Genomic DNA, 23,985 nt, shown 5'->3' on the forward strand with positions numbered 1-23,985 from the left:
TCCCAGAGAAGCAGGAGCTGAACCAACCTTCCAGGGTGGAATTGGGCCCGCAGGGAGTCAGCACAGGACCTTGGAGGGTGGGGATGCCCTCGAGCTCCCTGGGACACTAACAGACACCTGCATTCCCAAGAGAGTCCACTGAGCTCACTAAGGGGTACACGGCACATGCATTGACCCTGGAGCAACTCCAAGGGGCTCGGGCGGTGGCTCTATGCTGAAGGGGCTGCACGAACCTGGGAGGGGCTTGGCGGTGGCGCCTAGGGCAGAGGAAAAGGCTCCGGGCAGAGGGGGCGGTGAGGCTCCAGGAGCAGCTCAGTGGGGCTGGGGAGGCGGTTTGGTGGAGAGGCGGCTGCACAGCCAGGAGCTCGAATCCAACAGTGCAGGCCCGGAGGACAGGACTCCGGTGCACAGCCCAGGATCTGGCCTCGCCCGAGACAGGTAGAGGCCGGGGGGGGCCCAAGACCACAAGGACCCTCCTGCCCAGAGCTGAGCAGATCAGAGGCCCTGCCCTGGAGCCTCCTGGACCATCAGACTGCTACGGAGTAACTGGGGGGGCTGAATCCAGGCTTCCTGAGCTGGCCTCTGCCACTGGGATTGTTCCTCCTGGGGCCTCACGGGGTTAACAACCCCCACTGAGCCCTGCACCAGGCAGGGGGCAGAGCAGCTCCCCAAAGGGCTAACACCTGAAAATCAGCTAACAAGCCACTCCCCCAGAAGACCAGCTAGACGGACAAGTTCCAGGGGAAGTCAAGGGACTTAAAGTATACAGAATAAGAAGATACTCCCCCCTGTTTTTTTTTCATTTCTGATTGCTTCCCCCAACCTTTTCCCCCTTTCTTTCTTTTTCTTTCTCTTTTTATTCTATTTTTTCCTTCTTTATTCCTTTATTCTTTTTTCTCTTTCTCTTTCTCTTTCTCTTTTCTTTCCTTCTTTCTCTCCTTTATTTTTCTCCTTTTCCCAACACAACTTGTTTTTGACCACTGTGCACGGAGCAAAATGACTAGAAGGAAAACCTCACCTCAAAAGAAAGAATCAGAAACAGTCCTCTCTCCCACAGAGTTATAAAATGTGGATTACAATTCAATGTCAGAAAGCCAATTCAGAAGCACTATTATACAGCTACTGGTGGCTCTAGAAAAAAGCATAAAGGACTCAATAGACTCATGACTGCAGAATTTAGATCCAATCAGGCAGAAAGTAAAAATCAATTGAATGAGATGCAATCCAAACTAGAAGTCCTAACGACAAGGGTTAATGAGGTGGAAGAACAAGTGAGTGACATAGAAGACAAGTTGATGGCAAAGAGGGAAACTGAGGAAAAAGAGACAATTAAAAGACCAGAAAGACAGATTAATGGAAATAAACGACAGCCTGAGGAAGAAAACCCTACGTTTAATTGGGGTTCCCAAGGGTGTCGAAATGGACAGAGGTCCAGAATATGTATTTGAACAAATCCTACCTGAAAACTTTCCTAATCTGGGAAGGGAGACAGGCATTCAGATCCAGGAAATAGAGAGATCCCCCCCCCTAAAATAAATAAAAACCGTCCAACACCTCCACATTTAATAGTGAAGTTTGCAAATTCCAAAGATAAAGAAAAGACCCTTAAAGCAGCAAGAGACAAGAAATCCCTGACCTTTATGGGGAGGAGCATTAGGGTCACAGAAGACCTCTCCACAGCGACCTGGCAGGCAAGAAAGGGCTGGCAGGATATATTCAGGATCCTAAATGGGAAGAACATGCAACCAAGAATACTTTATCCAACAAGGATCTCATTCAAAATGGAAGGAGAGATAAAGAGCTTCCAAGACAGGCAGGAACTGAAAGAATAAGTGACCTCCAAACGAGCTCTGCAAGAAATTTTAAGGGGGACTCTTAAAATTCCCCTTTAAGAAGAAGTTCAGTGGAACAATCCACAAAAACAAGGGCTGAATAGATATAATGATGACACTAAACTCATATCTGTTGATAGTAACTCTGAATGTGAACGGGCTTAATGACCCCATCAAAAGGCGCAGGGTTTCAGACTGGATAAAAAAGCAGGACCCATCAATTTGCTGTCTACAAGAGACTCATTTTAGACAGAAGGACACCTACAGCCTGAAAATAAATGTTTGGAGAACCATTTACCATTCAAATGGTCCTCAAAAGAAAGTAGGGGTAGCCATCCTTATATCAGATAAACTAAAATTTACCCCGAAGACTGTAGTGAGAGATGAAGAGGGACAGTAAATCATACTTAAAGGATCTATCCAACAAGAGGACTTAACAATCCTCAATATATTGCCCCATATGTGAGAGCTGCCAAATATTTAAAACAATTAATAACCAAAGTGAAGAAATACTTAGATAATAATACACTTACACTTGGTGACTTCTATCTAGTTCTTTCTACCCTCGATAGGTCTTCTAAGCACAACATATCCAATGAAATGAGAGCTTTAATTGATACACTGGACCAAATGGATTTCACAGAAATCTAAAACTTTACATCCAAACTCAACTGAATACACATTCTTCTCAGGTGCACATGGAACTTTCTCCAGAATCGACCACATACTGGGGCACAAATCGGGTCTGAACCGATACCAAAAGATTGGGATTGTCCCCTGCATATACTCAGACCATAATGCCTTAAAAGTAGAACTAAGGTATCCCTGAGTGGCGCAGCAGTTTGGCGCCTGCCTTCGGCCCAGGGCGTGAATCTGGAGACCCGGGATTGAATCCCACGTCAGGCTTCCGGTGCTAGAAGCCTGCTTCTCCCTCTGCCCGTGTCTCTGCCTCTCTTTCTCTCTCACTGTGTGACTATCATAAATTAAAAAAAATAATAAAATAATGAAAAAACGAAATTAGAACTAAATCACAACAAGAAGTTTAGAAGGAGCTCAAACACGTGGAGGTGAAGGATCATCCTGCTAAAAGACGAAAGGGTCAACCAGGAAATTAAGGAAGGATTAAAAAGATTCATGGAAACTAATGAGAATGAACATACAACCGTTCAAAATCTTTGGGATGCAGCAAAAGCAGTCCTAAGGGGGAAATACATCACAATACGAACAGGTGCAGCCAATGTGGAAAACACTGTGGAGGGTCCTCGAGAAGTTAAAAAAAGGGGATCCCTGGGTGGTGCAGTGGATTGGCACCTGCCTTTGGCCCATGTCGCGAACCTGGAGACCCGGGATGGAATCCCATGTCGGACTCACAGTGCATGGAGCCTGCTTCTCCCTCTGCCTGTGTCTCTGCCTCTCTCTCTGTGACTATCATAAAAAAATTTATAAAAGATGTTAAAAATAGAGCTACCCTACGATTCCAAAATTGCAAGCTAGGTATTTACCCCGAGGATACAAAATAGTTTAGTAGTTTCAAAGAGGGACATGCAGCCCAGTGTTTGTAGCAGCATTATCAACAAGAGCCAAACTGTGGATACAGCCCAGATGTCCATCGACTGATGAATGGGCAGAGACGATGTGGTAAATATATCCATTGCGACATCCCTGGGTCATCAGAAGGGATGAAATGGGGATCCCTGGGTAGCGCAGCGGTTTGGCGCCTGCCTCTGGCCCAGGGCGCGATCCTGGAGACCCGGGATCGAATCCCACGTCAGGCTCCCGGTGCATGGAGCCTGCTTCTCCCTCTGCCTGTGTCTCTGCCTCTCTCTCTCTCTCTGTGACTGTCATAAATAAATAAAAAATTAAAAAAAAGAAGTGATGAAATGAAGCCAGTTACAATGATGTAGGAGAACTGGAAAGGACTTATGCTAAATGAACTCAGTCAGTCAGAGAAAGACAGATACCAAATACCATACAATTGCATTCACATGTGAATTTTAAGAAACCAAACAAACTGGCAAAGGAGCAGAGGGGGGGATGAGAGAAGCAAACAAAAAAAAAAACCACACTCTTAACCACAGAGAATAAACTAATAAATACCAGAGATATGTGGGGGGGATGGGGAATCAGGGGATGGGGATAGTGGAGGACACCTGTGACCAGTACCAGGCGTTCTATCCAAGGGTTGAATCACTATGTGGTAAACCTGAAACTATATCATACTGTGTTAGAAACAGTAATTCAAGTAAAACTTTAAAATAATAATTGGTAGTATTGATGAAATATGTGTGCACTAGAGATAAAATCAGAAAGGCAACTGAAAATCCAAATAAAGAGTCTTTAGAGCCTCAAATCCCCTCCTTAGCTCAGCTCGGGAGAATCCTGCCATGTATATTCTGACCCCAACGGAAGCCTGTATTTTGATTCTCTGGGGAGGCCACTGACTTGGTGGAGTCAGGCTATCTTTGAACCCAAAACCGAAATAGAGTGCATAAATCTAAACTACACAAGATACTAGGAGTCCCCATGGAGGCACATGCCAAGACCCAAACTCTAACCATACACAGACATAACCCTAACACTACACTTAATCATAATGTTAACCTAACCCTTAAACAAGACCCATCACTAATCGAAAACCAAACACAAACCCCAAGACCAATACACATTCACTGAACCTTCCTGCCAACCCTCACGCTAACTCTTACTCTATTATGAACCCTTCACCCTGACCCCTAACTTAAATCTAACCCGAACACTAACCTCTAACCCTAACCTTAAAATAAGGTATTCAAATCCTATTCCTAACCTTAACCTGTACCCTAACCTTAACCCTCTAATACTAATCCTATCTCATACCCTAAACTGTACCCTAACCCGTACCCTAAAACCAACCCCTAACCCGCTCCCTAACCCTATATCTTACCCTTTTCCAAAACCGTACCCTGACCCTGACCTGACCCTAACCCTAACCCCTAACCAAACACTAACCCTAACCCTAGCCCTAACCGCTATCCTAATCCTAACCCTCACCCTAACCCTAAACCTAGCACTAACTTTAACTCTAACTCTTAACTCTAACCCCTAACCCTAACTCACACCCTAACCCCTAACCCTAACTGCAAACCTAAGCCCAACACTAACTCTAACCATAACCCTAAACCCAACTCCAAAACTCGTGCCCTAATCCCTAAAGCCTAAACCCTAACCTAACTCTAAATCCTATCCCTACCCCTAACCCACATCCTAACTCCTACCCACTGACCCTTACCCTTATCCCTCACCCTAACCTCTAATCCATAACCATAAGCATAATCACTAATACCTAACATCTAACCTAACGCTAACCACCAACTGCCTCCCCTCCCCTGACCCTACCATTCATTCTACCCATTCACTTACCCTGTGGTTCAGAGGAGTCCGTTCTGATATGGACGTGGCCCCCAACGGCGCCTCCAGAGTCCTCCAGGGGGTCCTGAGGAAGCCAGTCTCCTGTGAGTGCTGACATGGCCCCACGTGTTCCTGTGTCATAGTCAGTGGGTCCAGAGGACGCCGTGTCTCCTGTCACTGTGGACTATGCCTCACATCCTCTGGAAGCCTCACAGCAAGTCCTCAGGAGGCCAGGGGCTCCTGTCAGCCTAGACATGGCCTCACATCCCCCAGAAAACTCACTGTGGGTCCTGATGAAGCTCTGGGTTCCTGTCAGCATAGACCCAGCCCCATATTTCCCGAAGCCAAAGTGCAGGTCCTGAGGAGGACGGGGGTCCTGTCAGTGTTCACGAGGCCCCACATTTTCCTCAAGCCTCACCATAAGACCTGAGGAGGCTGGGGGCTCCTGTCAGCATTGACAGGGCTCCAAATCTTCCCAAAACTTCACAGTGTGTCCTGAGGAGGCCGGAGGTTCCTGTCAGTGTGCATGCGGCACCCACATCTTTCTGAAGCCTCACCAGAGGCCCTGACAAGGCTGGGGTCTTCTGTCCGCATGGAGGAATACCCATATTTCCCAAAGACTAGACCAGGGGTCCTGAGGAAGTCAGCGTCCTTTTGTGTGGACATGACCACACGTACTACCAAAATGTCACTGAGGGCACTGAGGAGGCCGTGGCTCCTGTCACTCTGAATGCGGCTCCCAGCTTCCAGAAGCCTCAACTTATATCCTGAGGGGCCTGGGAGTTTCTGCCAGAGTGGACGCGGTGCCACATCTTCCTGAACCCTCCCCGCGGGTCCTGAGGTGGCCCAGGGGCTCCTGTCAGCGTGGATGTGGGCCCACAATATCCTGAAGCCTCCCCGCGGGTCCTGAGGTAGCTCAGGGTTTCCTATCAGGGTGTATGCGGGCCAACATCTTCCTGAAGCCTCACCGAGGGTCCTGAGAGGACCGGTGCTCCTGTCAGCATGAACACGGCCCAATATCCCCCTTTAGACTCCCTGCACGTCCTGAGGAGGCTGTGGCTCATCAGGGTGGATGCGTCCCCATGTCTTCATCAGGCTTCCCCAGCACAGGCTGGCTCCTATTAGTGCAGGCAGATGAGGCCTACTGCACATGCGTGCACCCTGGGTGAGGCCTGGGCTTGGGCGCCCCCTTTGCGATGCTAGGCGCTGCAGGAGGCTGTGCAGGAGGCGGCTTGCTGGTGCAGGGGGCCGCACCTGCCTCCTTCCAGGCTCCAGCTGTGGCCTGTTAGCATTGGAAACGTCTCACTGAAAAGGAGCCCAACACCCGGCTTCCCCAGAAATATTTAAGGACAAGGAATTGGAGCCCACAGACTGCAAAATGAAATGTGGACCAGACTTTAGCAAGTCCTGCAAAATTCACTCAACACTCTTCCACTGTGGGCGGGACTGCGGGCTGGTGCAGCCACCCTGGAAACAGTGTGGAGGCTCCTCAGGAAGTTACAAATACAGACGCCCTGCGACCAGCAGGTGCAGGGCCTGGAGCTGACTCCGAAGATACAGATACAATGAGACTCAGGGCACCTGCACCCCAATGTCCACAACAGCCAGGTCCACAGTAGCCACACTGTGTGAGGTATTTCGGTTCCCTCAGGCAGATGATGAATAAAGAGGATGGGAGATAGATGATGGTCATAGAGAGAGGAATGGTGCTCAGGTACCAAAGAGAAGGAAATCTTACCCTTTGCAATGACGCGGATAGAACTAGAGAAATCATATTAAGTGAAATAAGTCAGTCGGGAAAGAGAATGACTGTGGGGTGTCATTCATAGGTGGAATTAAAGAAGCAAAGCAGATGAACATCTGTGAAGGGAAGGAAAAACAAATAAGATGAAAACAGATGCAGGAAATACAGACTCTTAATTATAGGAAACAAACTGAGGGTCGCTGGAGGGTAGGCGCCGGGTGAGGGGATCACAGGTAACCGGCATGAAGGAGGGCACGTGATGTCACATGCACTGCTGTTATCTCCAACTGGTGAATCCCTGAATTCTTCCTCTGAAAGTATAATACACTATCCGTTAATTAATTGGGTTGAAATTAAATTAAGTTAAAAAAATCAGCTGTATCAGAGCACAATTCCTTCTAGAATCTCTGTTCTGCTCCTTCAGCTTATGCCGGGACCACCCACCTTGAGTCTGGTTTGTTTAAGTAGGCTACACGCCTCATCCATGGCCCAGCCCACGGCTAGAACTCAGGACCCCGAGATCAGGACGGGAGGTGAGGTCAGGTGTCGAATGCATAACTGACAGCCAGCCGGGGGCGCGAGAACAACACTGCTATATCCTGTGTCTCTGTGACATCGTTTGAAAAAGGAAAGTGCCATGTCCCTCTCAGGCCTGCTCCTCCAATACTGATTTGTTGTCCGGGGTCATTTTGGGGGGCGGATGGATGTTATGGTTCTTTTTTTTCCTATTTCTAAGATCTGCGACCATGATTTTGATTGGAATGACATTGAAACTGAGGGTGGCTTCAGGAACTGCGGACATTTTCACAAGATGAGGCTCCCACCCCCGAGCCCAGGAAGGCCTCCCAGAGCCTGGTATGGCTCAGTGCACAAGTCTTGTGCTACTTTGTTTCTGTCTCATTATTTATTCTCTGTGATGTTCCTGAGAAGGGAGTCACGTCCTTTATTTCCTTCCTGAGTGCTGATTGACGGGATACAGCAAAGCTATTCTGCTCTGTAGGGTCAGTTTGTGTCCCCTGACTTTACTGAACTCACTCCTTAGTTCTAACAGGCTTGATGGAGGCTCTCGACTTTCCTGTTTCTAGTACCACGTCTTCAGCATACAGGGACAGTGTGAGTTCCCCTTCCAGTTTTGGAATCTTTGCTGTTTACAGCTTAATGTCCTAGAAAGCCTGACAATAGAATAAAAACTGAGTCCAGGCAAAGGGCAGGAAGCCCTATTAGAATGAGAACAGAGCTCAATGTCCTAGAAGGCCCCATATCAAAATGTAAAACCATCCAGGCCCCAAACAGCCCCTGCAGGGGCGCCACCAGGTACACACAGCTGACGTCCCCACTTGCCTTCCAGGGGCGGCCAGATGCCAGGGTCAGGACCCACAGACTTTCCTGGGACTCAGGCTCTGCCCACTGGGCCAGGAGGGGCTGAGACAGAGTGACAGCCAGGGAGCTTCTGGTCACCAGGGTCTGTGCACAGCGACCTGGGAGGTCTGTGCTCCCTCTGTCCTGATGAACGAGGATGGCCGAGTTCCGGGGCACTTATTCCCCTCCCCGCATCCCCGTGCCTGTGTGCCTGGGGCACAGAGGGCCTGTGGGGCGGTCAGCGTGGCCCTGGAAGGGATGCCAGGACACCAGGCCCTGGTGTTGTGCCCAAGATTGTAAATCAGGGGAACCACCAAGGAGCCCACATGGATGGAAACTCCCGAGGGTTTCTTTACAAGCTGGAGCTTGGGTCTAATTGCACCCAACACAGCGGAGCAGGGACGTGGATCCCGAGACTAAGAGGCATAGCAGCTTTATAGGGGCCAGTGGCACATAGGATTCGCAGAAAGTTGCACGATCATGCCGGTCCACAAGCTGGTGGCTGATTGAATTATACCTTACCCTATAGTATCCAAATGAGCTGGCCTATTACTTTGGTCAGAATCGTCCCACAGTTTTGGGGGACACAAAGCAGGGTTACATTGTTATAAGCCAATTTCCGATTAGGGTGTGCCCAGCGGCCTGACTAGGGTGGGGCAGCACCTTAAGCAATAAGCAATAAGCAGGTCATGTGGGGGTCATAGGGGAGATGGCGGGTGTAGCACAAAATGGAATCAGTTCTGCACTGCTTGTCCAGGAGTAGGGGATTTTTGTTAACTTTCCTGGGTACCACACTTGCAGCTCATGCACCTCGGCTACCCTGACCAGGTGGACTCATCCTGCACACCTTGTGGTGCTGGATCTCTCACACCAGCGTGTGGAGGGCACCCTCCTTGCCCTAGTGAGTAGGGGCTGGGTGAGCATGGGGCTCGCCACAAGGCCAGGCAGCACAGGGGACCGAGAACCCCAGCCCTCACCCCAAATCGACTCCAACACACAGGCAGCAACAGAGCTCTCCGCCATGGGCAGCTCCTCAGGATCTCCCCCAGGCAGCACTGAGGTCTGGCTCCCTGCTGGAGAGGCATCTGGGAGAAGAGAAGCAGCCTGTGCTCAGCGGGACCCCCTGCTGGACATGTGAATTTGGCTGAGTCGGAACTTCAAGCTCAGCTGACCCTCCAGAGGAAAGTCACTGCAGGAGCGAGCCCCAAGTAAGCAAGGAGAACCCAGCTATCTGCCCAGCGCCAGCACCAGAAATGATGTTGTGCCAACCGTTTCGGCATTTGGGTGACCCAGCCAGAGGATCAGATACCTGCACGTGATATCTGCATGTGATAGACACACACACAACCCAAAATCAACAAAAGTCGGAATCCCCCAATGTTGTCAAACAGCAGTCGGATGGTTACATACAGGACGCTGTGGTTCCCAATAGGATACATGGAAGACGCTATAAACCATGACTGCAGAGGTACTGGAGGCATGGAGATGTGCCTGCTGGGTTTCAAAAAGGAGCACAGAGAGGTTGGAAGCATCCTACGGACAGGGTGCCCCTCCTAAGAAAGGACACCAGGTCCCTGTGAAGGCTACAGATGGTGAAATCTGTCCTCCTCTCTTTCAGCTTCTGGTTTTCCTCCTCTTTTGTTCTTCCTAATTCTAGTTTAGCCTCCACCCTGCATCCAAGACAATAACCAAAGAGGCTTCATTATGACATCGCGTCCTAAAGGAGGCCGAGCTCTGGCTACCGGGTTCAGAAATGGTCATTGCCTAGGTGTATGCTGATCCCCCGAAGTCGTGGCTTCACGGCTCTTCTCTCCCTGCAGAACGAGGGGAACCACAGGTCTTACAATGAAAGACGCCCACTTACACTGAGGCAGGACTATCCCTTGTGGAGGACGTCATCTGGGCTAAGTAGTACAAGCGGGGCGATCAAGAATAGATCGCAGGTGAGACATAAGCAAACACTTACCTTTGATGTCATGTTTATTTGTTCATCCATTTATTATTTGTTTTTTTTTAATTTTTTTATTTATTTATGAGAGTCACAGAGAGAGAGAGAGAGAGAGAGAGAGAGAGAGGCAGAGACACAGAGGGAGAAACAGGCTCCATGCAACGGGAGCTCGATGTGGGATTCGATCCCGGGTCTCCAGGATCACGCCCTGGGCCAAAGGCAGGCGCTAAACTGCTGCGCCACCCAGGGATCCCCATTTATTATTTGTTAAATATTTTCGTTTCATGTCCTCTCTATACCAACATGGAGTTCAAACTCACAACCCTGAGATCAAGATCCCCCAACCAGGCCAGCCAGGTACCCCACTGCCATGTTTCATAACTCTTTGCTTCCTTGACTATCTCTGCATCGAACTGGATTAAGTCCTGGATGGGAAGCTTTAGTTACCTCCGAATCCTAGAACGTTCTCACTGTATCCCAATCCTAGATTTACATTTACCATTGAATAGCACTTTAAATAAATAGTAAAATAACTACTACAGTAAAGGAAATTATCAACTTTTCACGTGTGTGGGCCCTGCTCCCTGGGCTCCCAGGGAAGCTATGGTTTCTTTCACATTGATCAGGTCCAAATGACTCCACCACACCTCAAAGCGTGGGCTCAGTTTCTGCCCTGACACATGCAAGACCCCTGCTTCAATTAACGTGTATCAATCAATCAAAGAGAGCCTGACCGGCTCAGTGTGGTTCGTAAGAACATGGGACTCTTGTTCTTGGGGTAGCAAGTTCAAGACCCATGTTGGCTGTAGAGATTACAGAAAAATAAAATCTTAAAAAAATCAATCAGTTGATCTTGGAGAGACATAGCCCCGTATCCCATAAGGGTAGAGAGCCAACTGACGAATCTAGTCACAATATTATAAGCAGCAGTGCACAAAAATTGAACTTTCAGAAGTCTCCTAGAGTGGGGGACACACCAGCCTTAAGGTGTTCAGGTGGAGAAGTGGGGGGCAGTCCCTGGAGCAATAGGGTGGGCTCAGGATCCCAGGGGTCCCAAGGATGGTGGCGCCAACTGTTCCCAGGCACAGGAGCAGGAACCTGGCTGAGAGCAGCGGGGCTCGGGCCAGCTGTCTGCCCTGTGTGGCCATAAGCTGCAAACCCCTGTGCAGTCATGGGGCCCAGTTCCTGGGACAGACCAGCAAAGGCCAGGAGTGCGAGGACACCCTCCCAGGCAGGAAGAGAACAGGTCTCCACCAGGGCAGCCCCTAAAATTTGGAGTTTTAAACTTCAGTCACTTGTCTGTGGGGAGGCTGAGAAAATTGAGGCCGTTCCACTTTAAATTCACGGTTAGCACAAGTACTGCCATCCCAGGACCCTGTGTATAAGAGCTAAAATTTACATTACTTCAGTTACAGGAAAAAAAGAAAAAAAATCTTACAGCTTAAGGTCCCAGAAAGCCCCATATTAGAATGAGAACAAAGCTCAATGCCCTTGAAGGCCTCATATCAAAATGTAAACAGAACTTGAGGAATTGCTCCAGCCCTTCTGGAGGACCCTGAGACCAGCCCTTAAAACTAAGCTAAAACCCACCTCGGGGTCCAAGTCCCTGCTCCGCTGTGTGGGCTATACTTGGACCCAAGCTCGAGTTTGTAAATCAACCCTCGTGTGTTTGCATCGGTGTTGGCCTGGACACTCCTATGGTGGCCCCAGGGCTCCCTGCCCAGGATGGCAGCTGGTGACTGGCCGGTGTCTGTGTCCCTGACGCCGGCTCCTCCTCCCCGATTTTCCCGCAGGAAATGAAGGAGGAGGCCTCGTCTCCTCCAGGGACATGACGCAGATAGACATGGACATCAAGAAGATGTTTGGCAGCCAAATCAAGTTTTGGGACTGCTAGAGGGTGGGGAGAGGCTGTTGAGTCAGGGGGCTTCTAGGCCCTGGGGGAGGTCAGGGGCTTCTGGGTAGGAAACACGGGGCTTAAGAGGCCGGGGGAAGCAACAGCAGCCAGCAACACACCACTGTATGGTTGGGTGCAGGGGATGACACCCGAGCCCCAACCCCCGGGGTTTGGGGTTGAGGGGGTCACTAGTTCGGTGCCTCTAGGGGTTTCCATGGGAGCTGAACCACACAGGGGCGAGGGATGACCCCTTGAGAAGCAGGGGGCTGCGGTGGGGCCCGTGGAGGGCAGTAACCGGACCTGCGGGACAGGCGGCATGACCGTGGCTGGAGCAGGACACACATCGTTCCCATGAGGGTCGGACGGGTCAGGGTGACACCCACACTTGGTGTTTTATATATATCTAAATTCTATGCATTTAATTTGAGACAATTTGCAATTTGTAAACATAAATAGTATGATGACCCCCAGATAATGTCCCCGGTCCAGCCAGCACCCTGCACTGACCACACGGGGCACCAGGGGCAGGTGTCACAGCAAACCCCAGACTGGGATCGCCTTTATCTGTAGACGTATCCATGTGCGTCTGAGAGAAAGTGGATGCCCTGTGTCGGCAGGCCCCCCATGTCATCCCCTCTTTCCCCACCCCCACACCATCCCCCTTCATCATCATCCCCAATAGCATCCCACCTATATCATCCCCCTCACACCGACACAGCCCCACACAATCCCCACCCACACTAGTCCCCCCACCATCCCCCCTAAACCATCCCCCACACTCCACCACCATCATGCCCCTGCCCCCACAACATCCACCCCCACACCATCTGTCCCCAGCAAGGACCCTGGGCAGCTGCCCCCTGTGGGACATACTCAGCCTCACCGGGGTTCTCTGGATACCCTGCTCCCATCAGAAGACCGGGTTTCCCATAGAGTACCCAGGGGTTGCAGGAAGGAGGGAAGGCAGGGAGCCCCAGACAAGGTGGGTGCAGGTGAGTGGTGCAGAGGACTCACTGTGCCCTGCCTCCACCCACTGTCCCTCCTGGAGGGCAGCACACCCTGCATAGGACACCAGCCCCTAACCCAGAGGGACATGGGCTGGCCTGGCCCCGGGCTCTGTGGGGTTGGGGTGATTTCAGCCCCCCCAGGCCCAACACAAAGACTAATGGGATCCAGCCCCCCATGGCCCTGGCCAGCCCTGGATTCTGGCCCCAGGCTGAGAGAGCCCTCCCACAGCTGGATGTGGCCTCTTGGACCCTGGGCGTGCCCCACAGATCCAGTTCGCTGACCTTGGGCAGCCCTAGGAATCCCGGGACACCCAATGTTGGGGAGAGAAGGGGTAGGCCGGTGGGCCCCACCCGCACCCACACTAGGAGACAGGCTCCACCAGGTTCTGGGGCCCCAGGGCCCCGAGATCGGGGCCCAGCTACACTGCGGGGAACAGTGCAGGAGCCCATGAGCTCAGGTCCAGCTCAGCTCTGCTGCCCTCAGAACCGTCTCTCTTGCTGAAATCTCAGGACATGTCCCCACCCGGAGTCCAAACATGCTCCCAGGTGGGGGACTCCAGCACTCGTCCCCACCCCACATGTGATTCTTGCCCTCCCCTAAAGGACAGAAAGGTCTCCCTCCCCAGGGGAAAGCACGTGCCCTCGGCTCTGAGCCCCATTGCTGTAGATCGTCAATAAACTGTTGTGGTGCAAAAATGCACAGCCAGCTCATTTATGTGTATCACAGAACTCTGAGGAGAGGGCGTGGAGAGACCCCGAGAGAGGAGGAGGGGCTACATCCATGCCCCAAACAGCCCCTACAGTGGCGCTGCCAGTCACACTCAGCTGACATCCTCACATGCCTTTCAGGGGCTTCAGACGCCAGGGTCAGGCACCATAGACTTTACTGGGACTCAGCCTGTGCCCAGCAGGCCAGGAGGGGCTGGGACAGAGTGACAGCCAGGGAGCCTCAGGGCACCAGTGTCTGTGGAAGAGACCTGGGTGGTCTGTGCTCTCTCTGTCCAGGGGGCCAGGGCTGGCTGGGTTCCGGGGCACTTCCTCCCCTCCCCGTATCCCCGTGCCTGTGTGCCTGGGGCACAGAGGGACTGCGGGGTAGTAGCGTGGCCCTGGAAGGGATGTCAGGACAACAGGGCCTTGTGTTGTGCCCAAGATTGCTAATCCAAGAAACCACCAAGGAGCCCACACCGATGCAAACTCCCGAGGGTTTCTTTACAAGCTGGAGCTTGGGTCCAAGTGCACAAGACACAGAGGAGTAGGGATTTGGACCCCGAGACTAAGAGGTGTAGCAGCTTTATAGGAGCCAGTGGCACATGGGAATGCTGAAAGATGCGTAGTCATGTTTGTCCACACGCAGGTGGCTGATTGAATTACACTTTACCTTTTAGTATGGACTTGAACTGGCCTATTACTTTGGTCAGAATTGGTGAGCAGCTTTGTGTGGCACAATGCAGGGTTACATTGTGATGACCCGATTTCAGATTAGGGTGTGCCCAGCGGCTTGAGTCGGGTGGGGTAGCGCCTTAAGCCATAAGCAGGTCACGTGGGGTCATAGGGGAGATGGCTGGTGGAGCACAAAATGGAATCAGTCCTGCTCTGCTTGTCCAGGGGTAAGGGATTTTGTTAAATTTACTGGGTCCCACACTGCAGCTCACGCACGTGGGCCACCCTCACAAGGTGTACTCGGCGTGCACACCTTGTGGTGCTAGATCTCTCACACCAGTATGTGGAGGGCACCCTCCTCGCCTTAGTGAATAGGGGCTGGGTGAGCATGGGGCTCAGCCTGAAGGCCAGGCAGCACAGGGGACCGAAGAACCCCAGCCCCTTCCCCACCCAGACTCCCAAACACAGGCAGTCCCAGGGCTACCCCCATGGGCAGCTGGCTCCTCAGGAGCTCCTGCCAGGATGGCGCCGAGGTCTAGCTCCCTGCTGGAGAGGCATCAGGGAGAAGATAAGCAGCCAGGGCATGGCAGGACCCACTTCCGCACATGGGAATATGGCCAAACCGGACCTTCCAGCTCAGCTTACCCTCCAGTGGAAAATCACTGCACACGCGAGCCGTTGGTCTGCCATGAGAGCCTAGCTAGCCGCCCAGCGCCAGCACCAGAAATGATGTTTTGCCAACCATTTTGGCATTTGGGTGACCCAGCCAGAGGATCCAATAGCTGCACGTGTTAGCTACATGTGATAGACACACACACACCACACAACCAACAAAAGTTGGAATCCACCCAATGTTGTCTAACAGCAGCCGGATGGTTACATACACGACGCTGAGGTCCCCAATAGGATACATGAAAGACGCAATAAACCATGACTGCAGAGGTGCTGGAGGCACAGAGATGTGCCTGCTGGGTTCCAACAAGGAGCACAGAGGGGCAGGAAGCATCGTACGGAGGGGAGACCCCTCCTTGGAAAGACATCATGTCCCTGTGAAGGCTACGGACGGTGAAATCTGTCCTCCGCTCTTTCAGCTTCTGGTTTACCTCCTAGATGCCATTTTCCTCAATCATAAGACCAAAAATTTATTTTATGTTTTTAAATTTCTTTTATTGGAGTCCAATTTGTATGAATTCTTGCTTCAGCAAGGGTGTCATTCAGGAGGAGAGGAGAGATAATGATTTTCCCAGACAGGCAACATATAAAGGAGTTCATGACCACTTAACCAGTCCAGTAAGGAATTTTCAGAGGGACTCTTCTAGTGGGGGAAAAAAAAGAGACCAAAACAACAACTCTAGAAAGGCCCAGAGTACGTCACCAGAAACACCAACTCTTCCGGTAACACAAAAGCACAAAGTTCATATCTTTGAATAACCACTCTGAATGCTGATAGACTAAATGCTCCAATCAAAAGATATTGGGTATCAGAGTGGCTTAAAACACAGGATCTGGGATGCCTGGGTGGCTCAAGGGGTTGAGCATCTGCCTTCGACTCAGGGTGTGATCCTGGAGTCTGGGATCGAGTCCCATATGGGGTTCCTGGTGGGGAGTCTGCTTCTCTCTCTCCCTAATTTTCGGCCTCTCTCTCTCTCTCATAAATAAAATCGTTATTAAAAAAACAAGATCCATCTGTATGCTGCCTACAAGATGCTCACCTTAGACCTATACACACCAGCAGATTGATAGTCAGGGGAGGGAAAATCATCTACCACGCTAATGGATATCAAACGAAAGCTGGAGGACCCATACTTATATCAGACAAACGAGATTTGAAACCAAACCCTGGGGGACACCTGGTGGCTCAGTGGTTGAGCATCTGCCTTCGGCTCAGGGTGTGATCCTGGGATCCCAGGATCGAGTCCCACATCGGACTCCCTTAGGGGAGCATGCCTCTCGCTATGCCTATGTTTCTGCCTCTGCTTCTCTGTGTATCTCTCATGAAAAAATAAATAAAATATTTAAATCTCAAAAAGGAAGAAAAACACTGTAAGAAGAGATGAAGAAGAACATTATTTCATAATTAAAAAGACACTCTATCAAGATCAAACAACTAAATATTTATGCTGCCAACATGGGAGTACATAAATATAGAAACCAATTAACAACAAACATACAGGAAATCACTAGTAATAATACACTGACAGGGATTTCAACACCCACTTATGGCAATGGACCGATCGTCTAGCAGAATCAACAAGTGAACAATAGCCTTGACACACTGGACCACAGGAACTCAACAGATATAGTCAGAATATTCGATCCGAAAGCAGAATACACATTCCTTTCAACTGCACATGGGACATTCTCCAGAACAGATAATATCAAGGCCCAGAAAACAGCTCTCAACAGGTACAACAGTTACAAGAAGGTTGATATCACACCCTGTACATTTTTGGACCACAACGCTATGAAACTTGAAGTCGACAGTAAGAAAAAATTTGGACAGACCAAAAATATGTTGAGTTTATGATCATCCTACTAGAGAATGAATGGAGCAACCAGGAAATTAAAGAGGAAATATAAAACAAACGAAAATGAAACATGTTTCTACAAACCTCTGGGATGTACCAAAGGCAGTCCTAAGAGGGAAGTACGTAGCAATACAGGCCTACCTCAAGAAACAAGAAGTCTCCAACACACATCGTAACCCTACACCTGAAGGAGCTGAAAAAGAAATAGCAAACATAGCCTAAAGCCTACAGAAGAAGGGAAAAAATAAAAATGAGAGCAGAAATAAACAATATAGGAACAACAAAACAGTAGAATGGAAAAACAAAAGTGAGAGCTGGTTCTTTAAAATAATTAATAAAATGGATCAAGCCCTAGCCAGCCTTATCAACGAGAAAAAAGACCTAAATAAATAAAATCACCAATGAGAGAAGAGAGATCAAATCAACACCAGAAAAATAAGACAATTATAAGGGGATACTATGAATGATTATACGCAAACAAACTAGGAGGCCTGAAAGAAATGGACAAATCCCTAGAAATGAGCAAATGAGCAGAACTGAAATAGGAAGAAATAGAAAGTGTGAACAGACCCCTAACTAGCAAAGGAATTGAATCAGCAAGGCACCTGGATGCCTCAGTGGTTGAGCATGTGCTTTGGCTCAGGTCATGATCCCTGGGTCCTGGGGGATCAAGTCCCACATCAGGCTCCCCGAATGGAGCCTCATTTTCCCTCTGCTTATACCGCTGCCTCTCTGTGTCTCGCATGAATACATAAATAAAATCTTTAAAAAAGAGAACAAATACAAAGATGTGAAAGGACCTAAATAAAATCACAAATGAGAAAAGAGAAATAACAACCAACACTAGAGAAATACAATAGATTATAAGAGAACATTATGAAAAATTATATGCCAGGAACCTAGAACCTGGAAGAAATAGATCAATTCCTGGAAATATATAACATAGCAAAAATGAAAAAGGAAGAAATAAGAAACTTGAACAGACAGATAACCAGCAAAGAAATTTAATCTGCAATCAAGAATCTCCCAACAGGAGATGCTTAGATCAATAGAACAGAATGGAAATCCGAAACAAGATACAAACCTGTAACTCTATGATCCATTAATGGACAACAAGGCAGGAAGGAATATCCAATGGCACAAAGACAGTCTCTTCAACAAACCCTAACCCTGACCCCAGGATAAGAACAAATTGTGTTGGGAAAACCAGGCAGCCACATGCAGAAGAATGAAACTGGACCACTTTCTTACACCATATATATAAAAAATAAATTCAAAATGGATGAAAGACCTAACTGTGAGACCTGAAACCATACAAAGAAGAAAAGATAGGCAGCAAAGTCTTTGACATTGGCCATTGGATGTTCTTTCTAGATATGCCTCTGAGGTGAGGGAAACAAAAGCAAAAATCCTATTGGGACTTTATCAAATTGAAAAGCTTCTGCAAAGTGAAGGAAACAACCAAAGCTAAAAGGCAACATACAAAATTTAAGGAGATATTGGTAAACAACACATCCACTAAAGAGTATGCAAAACACATAAAGCAAATATAAATCTCAAGATCCTAAAAACAAATTATGCAACTGGAGCTGGGCAGAAAAATGAATGGACTTTCTCTCTGAAAGACTGCCAGATGGCGACTAGACACAAGGAAAGACACTAAGCATCACCCATCATCAAGGAAATGCAAATCAAAACCACAATGATAGTTCACCTGACAGCCGTCATAATGGCTAATATTAACAACACAAGAAAAAACAGGTTTTAGTGAGGCTATGGAGAAGGGGTCGCTCCCTTACACTCCTGGTGGGCATGCGAACAGAAGTAGCCACTGTGGAAAACAGTGTGGAGGGTCCTCTAGTAGTTAAAAATAGGTGATCCCTGGGTGGTGCAGTGGTTTGGTGCCTGTCTTTGGCCCAGGCCATGATCCTGGAGACCTGGGATCGAATCCCACATTGGGCTCCCGGTGCATGGAGCCTGCTTCTCCCTCTGCCTGTGTCTCTGCCTCTCTCTCTGTGACTATCATAAAAAAAATTTTTTTAAAAAGTTAAAAATAGAGCTAACCTACGATTCCAAATTTGCAGAGCTAGGTATTTACCCTGAGGACACAAAAGTACTTTAGTAGATTCGAGGGGGACACGCAGCCCAGTGTTTCTAGCAGCGTTATCAACAACAGCCAAACTGTGGATACAGCCCTACGTCCATCGGCAGATGAACGGGCAGAGACAATGTGGTAAATATACACACTGCGACATCACTCAGTCATCAGAAGGGATGAAATGAAGCCATTTACAATGATGTGGAAGGAGTGGAAAGATTTATGCTAAATGAACTCAGTCAGAGAAAGACAGATACCAAGTACCATACAATTGCATTCACAGGTGAATTTTAAGAAACCAAACAAACTGGCAAAGGGGCTCAGGGGGGATGAGAGAAGCAAGCCAAAATACCCACTCTTAACCACAGAGAATAAACTAATAAATACCAGAAGAAGGTGGGGGGATGGGGAATCAGGGGATGGGGACAGTGGAGGGCACCTGTGACCAGTACCAGGCGTTGTATCCAAGTGTTGAATCACTAAGTGGTAAACCTGAAACTATATCATACAGTGTTTACAAACAGGGATTCAAGTAAAACTTTAAAATAATAATTGCTAGTATTGATGAAACATGTGCACACTAGAGAAAAAATCAGAAAGGCAACTAAAAATCCAAATAAAGAGTATTTATTTATTTTTTTTTCAAATAAAGAGTATTTAGAGCCACAAATCCCCTCCTTAGCTCAGCTTGGAAGAAGCCTGTCATGTCTATTCTGACCCCATCAGAAGCCTGGATTTTGAGTCTCTGGGGAGGCCACTAATTTGGTGGAGTCAGGCTATCTTTGAACCAAAAACCTAAATAGAGTGCATAAAACTCAACGGCCCAAGATACTAGGAGTCCCAGTGCAGGCACATGCCAGGACCCAAACTCTAACTATACACAGACATAACCCTAACCCTACACTTAATCCTAATGTTAAACTAACCCTTATACAAGACCCATCACTAGTCGACAACCAAACACAAGCCCCAAGACCAAAACACATTCACTGAACCTTCCTGCCAACCCTCACCCTAAATCCTAAACCTATTCGAAACCCTTAACCCTGACCCCTGTTTTAAATCTAACCCTAACCTCTAACCCTAATCTTAACTTAATTGCTCAAATCCTATTCCTAACCTTAACGTGTACCCTAAACCTAACCCTCTAATACTAATCCTATCTCATACCCCAAATGGTACTCTAACTTGTACCCTAAAACTAACTCCTAAACCACTCCCTAAACCTATCTCTTACCCTTTTAAAAAACCATAACCTGACCCTGACCTGACCCTAATCCCTAACTAAACACTAACCCTAACCCTAGCCCTAACACCTATCCTAAACCTAATCCTCGCCCTAACCCTAAAACTAGCCCTAAATTTTACCCTAACCCCTAACACTTACCCCTATCCCTAACTCACACCCTAACCCCTAACCCTCAACGCAAACCTAAGCCCAACCCTAACTGTAACCATAACCCTAACCCCAACTCCAAACCTCCTGTCCTAATCCCTAAAGCCTAAAGCCTAAACCTAACTCTAAATCCTGTCACTATCCCTAACCCCGTTCCCTAATCCCTAACCCCCATCCTAACTCCTAACCACTGACCCTTACCCTTATCCCTCACCCTAACCTCTATTCCGTAACCATAAGCTTAATCACAAACACCTAACATCTAACCTAAGCCTAACCACCAACTGCCTCCCCTCCCCTGACCCTACCATTCATTCTACCCATTCACTTACCCTGTGGTTCTAAGTAGTCCTTTCTGATGTGGACGTGACCCCAAACAACGCCTCCAGAGTCCTCCAGGGGGGCCTGAGGAAGCAGGGCTCCTGTGAGTGCGGACGTGGCCCCAATTGTTCCTGAGTCATAGTCAGAGGGTCCTGAGGACGCTGGGTCTCCTGTCACTGTGGACTATGCCTCACATCGTCTGGAAGCCTCTCAGCAGGTCCTCAGGTGGCCCGGGGCTCCTGTCAGCCTGGACATGGCCACACGTCCCCCAGAAAACTCACCACACGTCCTGAGGAGCTGTGGGCTCCTGTCAGCATAGACGCAGCTCCATATTTCCCGAAACCAAAGTGCATGTCCTGAGGAGGACGGGGGTCCTGTCAGTGTTGAGGTGGCCTAACATTTTCCTCAAGCCTCACCATAAGACCTGAGGATGCTGGGGGCTCCTGTCAGCATAGATGTGGCCCCAAATCTTCTCAAACCTTCACAGTGGGTCCTGAGGAAGCTGGAGACTCCTGTCAGTGTGGATGCGGCACCCACATTTTTCTTAGGCCTCACCACAGTCCCTGACAAGACTGGGGTCTTCTGTCCACATGGACGCATCCCATATTTCCCCAAGTCAACACCAGGGGTCCTAAGGATTCAGCATCCTGTTGTGTTGATGTGACACAATGTCCTCCCGAAGCATCACCGAGGTTCTGAGGAGGCCGGGGCTCCTGCCACCATTAATGCGGCCCGCAGCTTCCAGAAGCCTCAACTTATGTCCTGAGGTGGCCCAGGGGCTCCTGTCAGCGTGGATACAGGCCCACATCTTCCTGAAGCCGCCCCGTGGGTCCTGAGGAGGCCCAGGGTCTCCTTTCAGCATGGATGCGAGCCCACAATTTCCTGAAGCTGCAGCTCATCAGCGTGGACGTGTCCCCACGTCCTCCTCAGGCCTCCCCAGCACAGGCTGGCTCCTGTTAGTGCAGGCAAAGGAGGCCTACTGCACATTCATTCCAGCTGTGTGGGGCCTGGGCTCGGGTGCCCCCTGCAGGACGCTCAGGCGCTGCAGGAGGCTGTGCAGAAGGCAGAGGCGCTCCAGGGGCCGCACCTGCCTCCTTCCAGGCTCCTGCTGTGGCCTGTTAGCTTTGGAAACATCTCACTGAAACGGAGCTCAACACCTGGCTTCCCCAGAAATACTTAAGGACAAGAATTGGAGCCCACAGGACGCGAAATGAAATGTGGACCAGAATTTTACCACGTCCCGCAAAACCCACTCAACCCTCTTCCACTGTGGGCGGGATTGTGGGCTGGTGCAGCCACCCTGGAAACAGTGTGGAGGCTCTGCAGGGCGACTCTATTTGTAACATCCTGAGAACAGCAGGTGAAGGCCTGATTTCACTCCAAAGATACAGATGCAGTGAGACTTGGGACACCTGCACCCCAATGTACACAGCAGCCGGGTCCACAGTAGCCACACTGTGGGAGGAGCCTCGGTGCCCTGTGGCAGATGATGGATAAAAAGGATGGGAGATAGATGATGGTCATAGAGAGAGGAATGGAACTCAGCTATCAAAGAGAAGGAAATATTGCCATTTTCAATGACGTGGATAGAACTAGTGGGATCATGTTAAATAAAATAAGTCAGTCAGGAAAGAGAATGACCGTGTGGTGTCATTCATAGGTGGAATTAAAAAGCAAAGCATATAACTGTGAAGGGAAGGAAAAACAAATAAGATGAAAACAGTTGCAAGAAATACAGATTCTTTTTTTTAATTTTTATTTATTTATGATATTCACAGAGAGAGAAAGAGAGAGAGGCAGAACCTAGGCAGAGGGAGAAGCAGGCTCCATGCACCGGGAGCCCGATGTGGAATTCGATCCCGGGTCTCCAGGATCGCGCCCTGGGCCAAAGGCAGGCGCCAAACCGCTGCGCAACCCAGGGATCTCTGAAATACCGACTCTTAATGATAGGAAACAAACTGATGATCGTTGGAGGCGGGGAGGTTAACAGGGGACCTGCTTGAAGGAGGTCACGTGATGTCACGAGCACTGCTGTTATCTCCAGCTGGTGAATCCCTGATTCTTCTTCTGAAAGTATAATACACTATCCGTTAATTAATTGGGTTTAAATTAAATTAAGTTAAAAAAATCCGTTGTATCAGAGCACATTTCCTTCTGGACTCTCTGTTTTGCTCCTTCAGCTTATGCCGGAACCACCCCCAATGGGACTGGTTTGCCTAAGTAGGCTCCACGCACCGTCAATGGCCCAGCTCAGGGCTAGAATGCACGACCCCTGAGATCAGTACCGGAGGTGAGGTCAGGAGTCAGATGCTTAACCAACGGAGCCAGCTGGGGGCCCGAGAACCACACTGCTTTATCCTTTGTGTCTGTGACATCGTTTTTTTTTAAATTTTTTTTTAATTTTATTTATTTATGATAGTCACATAGAGAGAGAGAGAGAGAGAGGCAGAGACATAGGCAGAGGGAGAAGCAGGCTCCATGCACCGGGAGCCTGACGTGGGATTCGATCCGGGGTTTCCAGGATCGCGCCCTGGGCCAAAGGCAGGCGCCAAACCGCTGCGCCACCCAGGGATCCCTGTGACATCGTTTGAAATAGGAAAGTGCTGCGTCCCACTCTCTCCTGCTCCTCCAGTACTGATTTGCTGTCCGGGGTCATTTGTGGGGGTAGATTTATGTTATGTTTTTTTTTTTTTTTTTTTTTTGCTATTTCTAAGATATGCCACCATGATTTTGATAGGAATGACTTTGAAACTGAGGGTGGCTTCAGGAACTGTGGACATTTTCACAAGATGAGGCTCCCACCCCTCGAACCCAGGACGGCCTCCCAGAACAGAGCCTTGTATGGCTCAGTGAACAAGTCTTGTGCTCCTATGTTTCAGTCTCATTATTTATTCTCCTTGATGCTCCTGAGAAGGGAGTCACGTGCTTCCTTTCCTTCCTGAGTGCTCATTGTCGGGACGGAGCAAGGCTACTCTGCTCTGTAGGGTCAGTTTGTGTCCCGTGACTTTACTGAACTCACTCCTTTTTAAAAAAAAATTTTTTTTTTATTATTTATTTATGATAGGCACACAGAGAGAGAGAGAGGCAGAGA

The sequence above is a fragment of the Canis aureus genome, chromosome 36 (genome assembly GCF_053574225.1).
Source record: "Canis aureus isolate CA01 chromosome 36, VMU_Caureus_v.1.0, whole genome shotgun sequence".
NCBI lineage: Eukaryota > Metazoa > Chordata > Mammalia > Carnivora > Canidae > Canis > Canis aureus.